The sequence below is a fragment of the Scleropages formosus genome, chromosome 10 (genome assembly GCF_900964775.1).
Source record: "Scleropages formosus chromosome 10, fSclFor1.1, whole genome shotgun sequence".
Lineage (NCBI taxonomy): Eukaryota > Metazoa > Chordata > Actinopteri > Osteoglossiformes > Osteoglossidae > Scleropages > Scleropages formosus.
In genome coordinates, this window is record NC_041815.1 from 15,783,117 (window position 1) to 15,793,108 (window position 9,992).

The window sequence follows — 9,992 nt, forward strand, 5'->3', positions numbered from 1 at the left end:
CAAAGTTGACACGCTGCAATCGTCCCAAAAGGCCACACAAGCTGTCAATAGGAGACATTCTCCGCTTCAGTCCATGTCCGTTTGTTTGCGCTGCTTGGCTGCCATGCTGCCCCCTGTCGGTGGGGCCGCTTCTGCCCCAGTAATGACAGGAACTGCCCCCGCGTCCTTAACGAACAACATTGAGATCGTTGACCCGCTTTTATCAGTCCTTGGCTTCGACCGCTTTTTTCAGCTTTAGACATGTTGTCTCCCGGTGTCAACACCATGCATATTAACATCGCAGCTATTATCATGGAGGGGTGCAGTGGATTGGATCTCGTCCTCCTTTCCGGTGGGTCTGGGGTTCGAATCCCGCTTGGGGTGCCTTGCCACGGACTGGCGTCCTGTCCTGGGTGTGTCCCCTACCCCTCCAGCCCCACGCCCTGTGTTGCCAGGCTAGGCTCTGGCTCCCTGTGACCCCCTATGGGACAAGTGGTTCAGATGATGTGTGTATGTGTGAGTGAGTTACCATCATGATGCCTGGGCTTCACTGGTCTTTACAGTGTGAATAGTTGGAGTCCATATGACTGATCCATCCACATGGAGGATAAATTAATAGATGGCCACATACTGTTGCACGGCATGGAGGATTGAACAAGTTTTCACAGTGAAGCCACTAGAAGGGTCTGGTGGAAGTTTTGTTCAGTTTTCGACCTTCACACACAACTGTTGCTCCTTCATGGTGTCAACATTCAAGCAGAAAACTTCAAACACAAGTATGTGGCCCTTTCAGGAAAAAAAAAGCCCAACTAGTAAATGACTCATATGGAGATACTTTATGGACAGATGTATCAATGAATATTGCAGATGATGGTGAGGAGCTGTGGGTGCGCAGTGTGACTAACAGTCTTACACAATTAACTTGACAATGATGTAACATTTAATCCAGCATGTATTGTTACTGTATTAGTTCATAGTAAGTACCTGTAACACTGGTACTACGGTAGAAATGGAATTCGAACCGTTAACGTTCAGACTGCATTATGTAGGACTGCCCCTGCTTTTCGTGTGTTTCCTGTGTTGGGTGAGTGCAACTATCTCACAATCAGACCGAAAATCAGTGATCAAGTTATGTTTCGTTGTAATTATTTTGCGACGCCACCACGCATAGGGTGACAGTGAAGCGGGTTGTCATGGCCCTCTATAAACAGCTGTATCCTCCCACGAGTGCATCAGGTACACAGTTGAGGTTGATATGCTGAACCCCCACGCAGGTCGTCTTGCTTCAGAGCAGGGCCGCCGCTAGTGGGGTGAAAGGTGGTGACAAATATAGGGGCCCCCACTGCCCAGGGGGCCCCACTAAATCCAGTAGTTTATGCTATATGAAATAAAAGTGTTAACAACATTACCATGTTCTGTTACAAGTAAACAGACTGTGTCAAAGTCATGATATTAAGCTTTCAAAATAATATGTCCTGCAACAACAGATTTGTATGGCACCATAGATGTGGGCCTCCATGCCCATATTTTACACTGTATATGATATGGCTGGAGGACGGTGGGGGCCCACATCAATATTTTTTCAGGGGGCCCAGAACTCCCTTGCTACGGCCCTGCTTCAGAGCCCATTGTCGCAACGTGAGATAGCAAAAGCTCAGCGCTCCAGTGTCCGTGTGTGAAGTGAAGACGAGTGTAAAGTCTTGCTGACAGAATTCGGTAACACTTTAGAATACTGTTCCATACTTCATAGGCAGTTACGCAGGAACTAGTGCAGAACTAATGGGTGGTGCTACATGAACACTGCAGTTACTACTGATAATGAGGAAAAGTGATTAACTAATCAGTAGGTAACACTTGCGGCAAGTAACAATTAAGTAATAGTTATGTAGTAGTTACTAATAACTACTCAGTCCTACAGTACTAACACACACACACATTTTCAGAACCGCTTGTCCCATACGGGGTCACGGGGAACCGGAGCCTAACCCGGCAACTCAGGGCGTAAGGCTAGAGGGGGAGGGGACACACCCAGGACGGGACGCCAGTCCGTCGCAAGGCACCCCAAGCGGGACTCGAACCCCAGACCCACACAGTACTAACAATAAGATAATTATTACTTATTTAGTAGTTACTAAAAACTGTTAAATGTATGCCTCCTGCAGTACTACACGTTAACTGAGGCTCATTTAAAAAACTATGAATTACAGTCACACAAAATTACCTATGGCAATAAACAGGCTATATACGGTCCTATTTATTATTAATGATACAATTTTCAGATAACTATTTCAGTTCAGGAGGTTGGTCAGAGTATATTCAACCTTGTATGTCCCCTATCACCAGACTAAGAGGGGGGTGTAGTGGTGCAGTGGTGTGGTTCATTTGACTGGTGACTTACTGTGTGGCGAGTCGGGTAAAAGTCCTGGTTGGAGTGCACAGTGGCGGCTCTGTGCGTCTCCCTGCATTTGCCTCCCCCAACCTACAGAGGATGGACCTGTCAACCCACCGCTGTTCCTCACTTGAGTTGCCTCGAAAACGACACAGGTGGTTGCTATGGGGCTGGTTTTACTTGGCACCCTACATGCATGTGTCACCATACTGAATTGACTAACTCACTAAGATTGTGTATTGCCATCAATTAAATGGATCTTTAACCAGAAAGAAACTTAGAGTTTTTCTCAAACGTTTTGACACATTTCTCCAAATGATGGAATTGCTCTCAAAACAATTAACACAGCCAACTAAACACACTCTTACTACCGCCTCTTCTTCTACTAATGCATTTGCTAAAATTAAACACTAATATCAAACGTACAGTTGTCTAGTCTGTTGCTTGTATAACATAGTCTGATGTAAACACACAAATACATCAATGCAAATACACGTTTATTGTGAAGTTCTCTATTGAGGAGTTCTGTTGTATAACAGAAGCTACTGCCTCAACATCTCCACAGGCCTCTTCCATTGTTTGAAGAAGACTGTAAGGGTTGTGATCATACACTTTCCATCTCCAACAGGAGAATAACTCCTCAACTGAATTCAGGAAAGGAGAATATGGTGAAAGGAACACCATCCTGAAATGTGGGTGATGCTCAAACCACTCCCTCAGCAGCGCCGAATGATGGAATGGCACACTGTCCCAAACAACTACAAAATCTCGATCCATTTACTTCTGGTCAACCTGCGGGAAGAGGATTTCATTGAGGGAGTTCAAAAAAAATTCTTATCCTTTCGGTGTTGTATGGCCCCAAGACAGCATCGTGTGCCACAACACCAGAAGCTGAAATTGTGGCAGACATGGTGATGTTGCCTCCCCGCTGTCCAGAGACATTGACTGTGGCACGATGGCCAATAACATTCCTCCCTCATCTCCTTTTTTCATTAAGATTGAAGCCAGCTTCATCAATATAGAGGTACTCAAATGAGTAGCACTGCTATCCAACTCCAAAATCCTGTAGAGTAAAAATAACACAAGGTACAATAAGTTAGTGTTTTTTAAAGTAATGGTATTATTGATTGCAAAGTTGATACTGTAATTTTTCCACTAATAGTGGAATAGTATATAGACAATATCTTTGTATTTATGGTAAAAGTGCAGTAATTGTGTGGCTTACACGTACTTGAACAAACTGGAATCGCAACTCCTTCCCTCTGATAGAGTTCCTCTCATAGGGCACTTTGTATACCTGCTTCATCCGGATGGCATTTCTCCTTACAACATGATCAATTGTGGCAAGGCTGCTTTGAATATTTTGGAATACTTGGTTGTCCTGTATTATTCTTTGCTTTGAGGCGGATGGTGTTGTTCTGGACCACCATGTCAACAATGGCATGCTCTTGTTCAATTGAAGAGAGTCTTGTTTGTCCAGCTGAATGCTGTCAAACTTCCATTCTGACAAATGTTTGGATGAGTACAAACATTTATACTAGAGAACTAGAGTACTAGAGTCTAACCATAGCAGTACAACGGTATGGTTACTTACCAATTTTCACTCTGAAATGTGAGGATAATTGAAGTCACTGTGGATCTGTTTATGTTGGGATGAACTCTCTGCCCAGCTTCTCTGAAGGAGAGACCATGATTTATGACATGGTCAGTTAGGGTGGCCTTCATTTCATTTGAAACCCATCTGTACCCAATCCTTCTGCCTCTCCTCCCTCCTCTTCCACCCTGCTGTCCCCTTCCTCTCTACTCATGTCTTGTTACATTTTCTTCTCTTGCTCTTTCCACTCTACCATTGCCCTTCACTCTACCCATCTCTTCTCCCTCTACTCCTCACCTCCTCTTCCATCTCCCTCTACACCTTCCTCTATCCTCTCCACCACCTCTCACTCATCTTCCTTTTCCCCTTCTCATTCTTGTTCTTATTCTTTGTCTTTTTTCTTTTCCCCTTTTATAGGAATTGTGATAACTCTATAATCAATTAGGAAATTTGCATTTCCTGTGTTGTGTGTATTACTAAATCAGCAGATATCAATTTGGGGCTCACTGAGAACATACCGTGTGTAACTGAGCATTGAACAAATGACAAGAGTTTTGCTTGTTGTGGTTAGCAAAATGGTACATAAATGTTTGTGATTTGTGTTAAAGCAATGAAAGACATGCAATTGCTGTTTTCCTGATATATTACAGTTCTAGTTGGCTGCATGAACTGTTGTGCAAACATTGAAGAATTTTGTGGCAGTGTTTTGGGAAAAGTATGCATGTCATTTGAAAGTAGTATGAGATAGACAAGAACTTACAATCTATTTAGGACAATGAATGAAGTGTTCAGATGGCTGTGTTAATTGTTTTGAGAGCAGTGACTGGAGTTTGGAGTAATATTTCAAATCGATCGAGAAAAACTGTAAGAAATAAACCTCCTCTAATCCCATTTTGTGGAAAATCATCACTAGACAACTTACCTTATAAAAATTATACACATTCCATATGTTCTACCTCTGTTTTCTTTGGGACATCTCTGCTTATTACTTTTTATGAGTAAATTACATAATGACTGGGGGTTACGTTTTTATTATTAACTATTAAGAAAATCCTGGTAACTCCTTAGTAATTACTGAGTTACCACACAGTTCTTCAGGAACTAATCATGATCGGGAAGAGTGTTCTAAAATGAAAATCATGCTAACCCATTAGTAATTACTTAGGTCGTACTAAGTCCACATAGTCTGGAACAGTATTCTAAACATTTGAAAAACTTGAAAAAGTAAGTAATGAATGATTATCTGGAGCAGCAGTGTAACGTAAAAAAGCACAGGGCGCAAGGCTGAAGGGGGAGGGGGACACACCCAGGATGGGACGCTAAACCAGCGGCGCCACCACACACCCCCCTGAGTAGTAACGCACACTGAATAAGATGAATGTAATGATCCTTTACCTCTCACAGTATAACCTAATAAAATTGGATTCTATAGCAGTGGTTGTCTTATATGTTATAGCTTACACATTTGGGTAATAGGCAGTGTCCTGGTTAGGGCGGTTCTCTTACAACCTGATAGTCGCTGGCTTGAATCTCACGCCTGCTGTAGGTTCCTTGATCAAGGTACACACACACACACACACACACACACACACACACACACACACACACACAGAGACACACACACACACACACACACATTGTCTGAAACCGCTCGCCCCATGCAGGGTCGCAGGGAGCCGGAGCCTGACCTGGCAATGCAGGGCGTAAGGCTGGAGGGGGAGGGGACACACCCAGGACGGGGCACCAGTCCATCACAAGGTACCCAAAGCAGGACTCAAACCCCAGACCCACTGGAGAGCACGACCTGGTCAAGCCCAGTCCGCCACCACGCCCCCCTAGACTGAGGTACTAACCCTGAACTGATACAGTACGAATATCCTGCTATACAAATGGTTACATCAATGTTGTTTCAAAGATGCTCATCTAACATAATGACTTGCCTTTGAAAAAGATAATAATGTTACTTTTGAAGACAGTTGCTTTCAGCATACTGTATGTTTCCTGTCCAACCCTCCAGCCCCAGCACCACCCATTCTAATGGCTTCAGGGGCTTCCATTTCCAGCTAACAGTAAATGGTGTGATTGATTGGTATTACCTCATCTCTGCTAATGTCTAGGAACTCGAGCTCTGAACCAAGCAGTACCAAAGCTATTAGCATTCTGTGCAAACACTTGTAACCACACACACCATCTGAAACCGCTTGTCCCATACGGGGTTGCGGGGAGCCGGAGCTTAACCCGGCAACGCACGGCGGGGGGGGGGGGGGGGGGGCAGGGTCAGGGTTATGCCCAGGATGGGGCACCAGTCCATCGCAAGGCACCCCAAGCGGGACTTGAACCCCAGCCCCACTGGAGAGCAGGACCTGGGCCAACCCCCCACTTATAATTTCCATCATGTATTATTTAGACATCATACATCACAGAAATGCTCAGCCCATTTGTTGCAACTGCACATGTAGTTTTTAGTACCGTTTTTTGCTTCTCTGCAGTGTTGGCTCAGAAATATCAGTTAAAAGAAAATAACCCATAAAGCGACCCGAGACAGAAACAAAAAATAATAAGATGTGGGAGAGGGTGTTAAGACCATCATATCCATTCTCCGGGAACCTGCATTCTAGTGCTTTCTCGAGCCCTTCCGCTGAATTCCGCTCCACGCAAATCAGTGCAAAAGTGTTCAGTGCCACGCGACTGACAAGTGAGTGTGTGGCGTCAGCGCGTGTCCGGACACACCTTCACACACAGCCACAGAGCCAGAGCGTGTCGTGACGGAGCTTTAACTTTAATTTTTTTTCTTACCGGTGCCACAAATGCTTATGTGGTAGAAGAGAAACACATTTTATTTATCGGTTTCAGTTCACGCCGGAAACACACTGTATTTACACAATTATAATTCCATGTAAACAATCACATATACACTGTATATTTCACCATGAAATCAGTCTAAAAATGTTGTGTCGGGAGAATCTGTCCAAGAATTTGCGACAGATTTTGTTCTTTCTCGCACTGTTGCGGATTCGCGCCCCGTTTCGACAATCGCAGTGTGTAACTAACTAACTGTAAAGGAATGTGTGTGAAATATGCGAACTTATCCCGCCACGAGGTGCGAATTCCGCTCAGTCCGAAGCAGTGACATACAGCAGACGCAGTACAGACAGTGTGCGAGTGGAAAGGACAACGCCCAAGGCAGCGGACCAACCAGCCGCCACCACAGCTCTTTACACAGGACTGACAACAGCCCCATTTTGAGCATCTTAAACGGTGGAACTTTTAATACCCATTACTGTACTTTAGATGATGTGAAACATGTCTCTACTGAAGAAATAAGTACATTTCATTAACATTTTCATTTCACAATGTAGACCAACAGCTGATCTAAGTTGATTACTTCATACCTGTACAACACTACTTGCATTGAAAGAAACAATGTTATATATTTATTTACAGTATACACAATAGGCTGATACTGAGCATTTTTGCTGCAGAAATGTATTCGTACAGTGCTCTGAAAGGTACAGCACATAATGACCCCTGTTAAGTCAACATGTCTATTACATTCAGATGTTAAGATACTTTCCAGCAATACTTTGAGAGACCATCAGGAAACACGAACGTTTCGTGTCCGCGTCTATTATGCAAAACACTATAGACGTGTGTATACAAAATCATGTGCGTTGGCCGAACAGAAAGATGACAAACTCGAACACCGGCCAATGAATGACAAACTGTGATTTTTTTTAACTGTTCCTCTGTTTTCCAGACCTTCACTGAACGTGTACCCTTCCGAATTCTTGAAGTCCGCTCCATGAAAAGCTTTAAATTTTAATTTAAGAAGAGATCAGTTCTTAAGTAGAGGAATAAATCCCTAAATATTTACCCAACATGTGTGTGACAAGGCTTGATTGCCTTTTACAAAATGATCCCAGTTTGAACAATTTTGTCAAGATTCCAATAGTGTCGAAACCATGAACTTCGCATGACAACAGCTGGAACATCTGTCAGCGCATTTCTGGATGACAGCTCGTCCAAATCCTGCCATTCAACTTTCAACGCTCCCTTAAGTGATGCACGCGGAGGCTGCACACCCACCGGTGCGCGAGCGCGCAGAAGAGACGCGCATGCGCAGGCTTCGGCAGCCTTTTGCTACACTTCGCTCACGCGTACTGTTATGTGACAGCATGAACTACACAATGATAATGCCTTGCGTTATCTAGCATATGAAATTAGCTGCAGTGCACAACTAATTTAAATAATTCATTGCGTATATAGGGATAGGTAAGTCTGCCCTTATTCATGATTGCAGCAGGCAAAATATAGTATACTGTCCGCGCACGAACGGATCGATCGCTCACTCACTTTTACCACGCACGCACTCACAAGACAAACGCGCGAGACACACGACGTACTGTTAAAAGCGGCGGGCATGTGTCACTATGTGCCCATGCATTTTGACTCATGATAAGTTGACTCATTCTCAGCTGCCATGCTCTTGACTCATCACTACAACATCGCTCGCCAGACCGCAGTGTGACCCGCGGCCCGCCGGCTCCGGCATACGGACCTTTCCCGAAAAGAGAGGACAGAAAGTGGAGAATCGATCGGGTCGGGAGCAGAGCAGAAGCAGAGAGAGTCCACTCACCGCCGCCCGGGCGCATCTCACCGGGCCGCGCGTCTCCCCGCTACTCGCTCGCCTCTCCTACTTTCTTTCGGCTCAACACAACACCGGCAAAGCGAGTAAAATGGCTTTAAATGAAATGCAAAGATACTTTTATTTTTCTATAATCATGTCCTTGTATTGCAGTCCAGTTTGAGGCTCGCAGAATAACGGCTCTCTCCCTTTAACTCTGACGTCAGCTCGTCAATACCTGTCGTTGATTGGCCTTTTCCCATAAATTTACGTCATCAAAGATCCGCCCCCTTCACGGTCGCCTTGGTGACGGATGTAAACACCTTGCTGCAAGTTTATATAGCGGAGATATTCTGTCATATTTTCTTATGTCATTCTTTTATTCCCTACTAACGTAGTTCAGAACCGGTAAAAGACTCAGGAGCTGCTTACGTGTGTCGACATATTTCAACACTTAGAAACCTTAAACAAAATAAATTAGCTGGGTAATAAATTTTGTTTTAAGTGGTTATCCCATAAGGATAAGGTTTTGAAGTTTTATGATTACATTTTCAAAATTGGACTGAGGTCTACCGAATGGCAATTATTTATATTGTAATAATATGTGTGGGATTGTCTCAGTCCACTCCAGCCGCAGACTGGTCAATATGTAAGTCTGTCTCACATAAAGCTTATGCATGAACTGGCATGGAAAATGTTATAGAATGTACCTGCAATTGTAATATCAAATTTTGTTGTGTAATATGTTTGTTTGACTCCCTACGCAAAAAAATATGGAAGCAAAACAGGACAACAATTGGCTGTAGCTCTAAACAGTGTAACAGAATAACTTCTGGTCTGTTTGTAATCATATATATGTCTAAGCTTGCATTTAAACACACACACACATTTTCTGAACCACTTGTCCCATACGGGGTCGTGGGGAACCGGAGCCTACCCAGCAACACAGGGCGTAAGGCCGGAGAGGGAGGGGACACACCCAGGACGGGACGTCAGTCCGCGGCAAGGCACCCCAAGCGGGACTCAAACCCCCAGACCCACAATATTTAATAAATTACAATTTTAAATTTCACATTTGTGCAGTGGGGGGGTGAGGGGGGTGGTGGTGCAGCAGCTTTGGCCAGAACCCACTGTGTGGTGAGTCTGGAGTTTGAGTCCTGCTTGGGGTGCGTTGTGGCAAACTGGTGTCCTGTCCTGGAGTGTGTTTCCTCCAGCCTTGTGCTCTGTGTTGCCGGGTTAGGCTCCGGTTCACCGCGACCCTGCCTGGGACAAGTGGTTGCACTCATTGTGTGTGTGTGTGTGCTTGTGCATTTTTGCAGCACTTAGAGTTATGATTTAATGAGAACCTCATATGTTTTACACAAAACATCACTAGACCAGAGGGTTAGGGTTTAGCTGCAGGTATG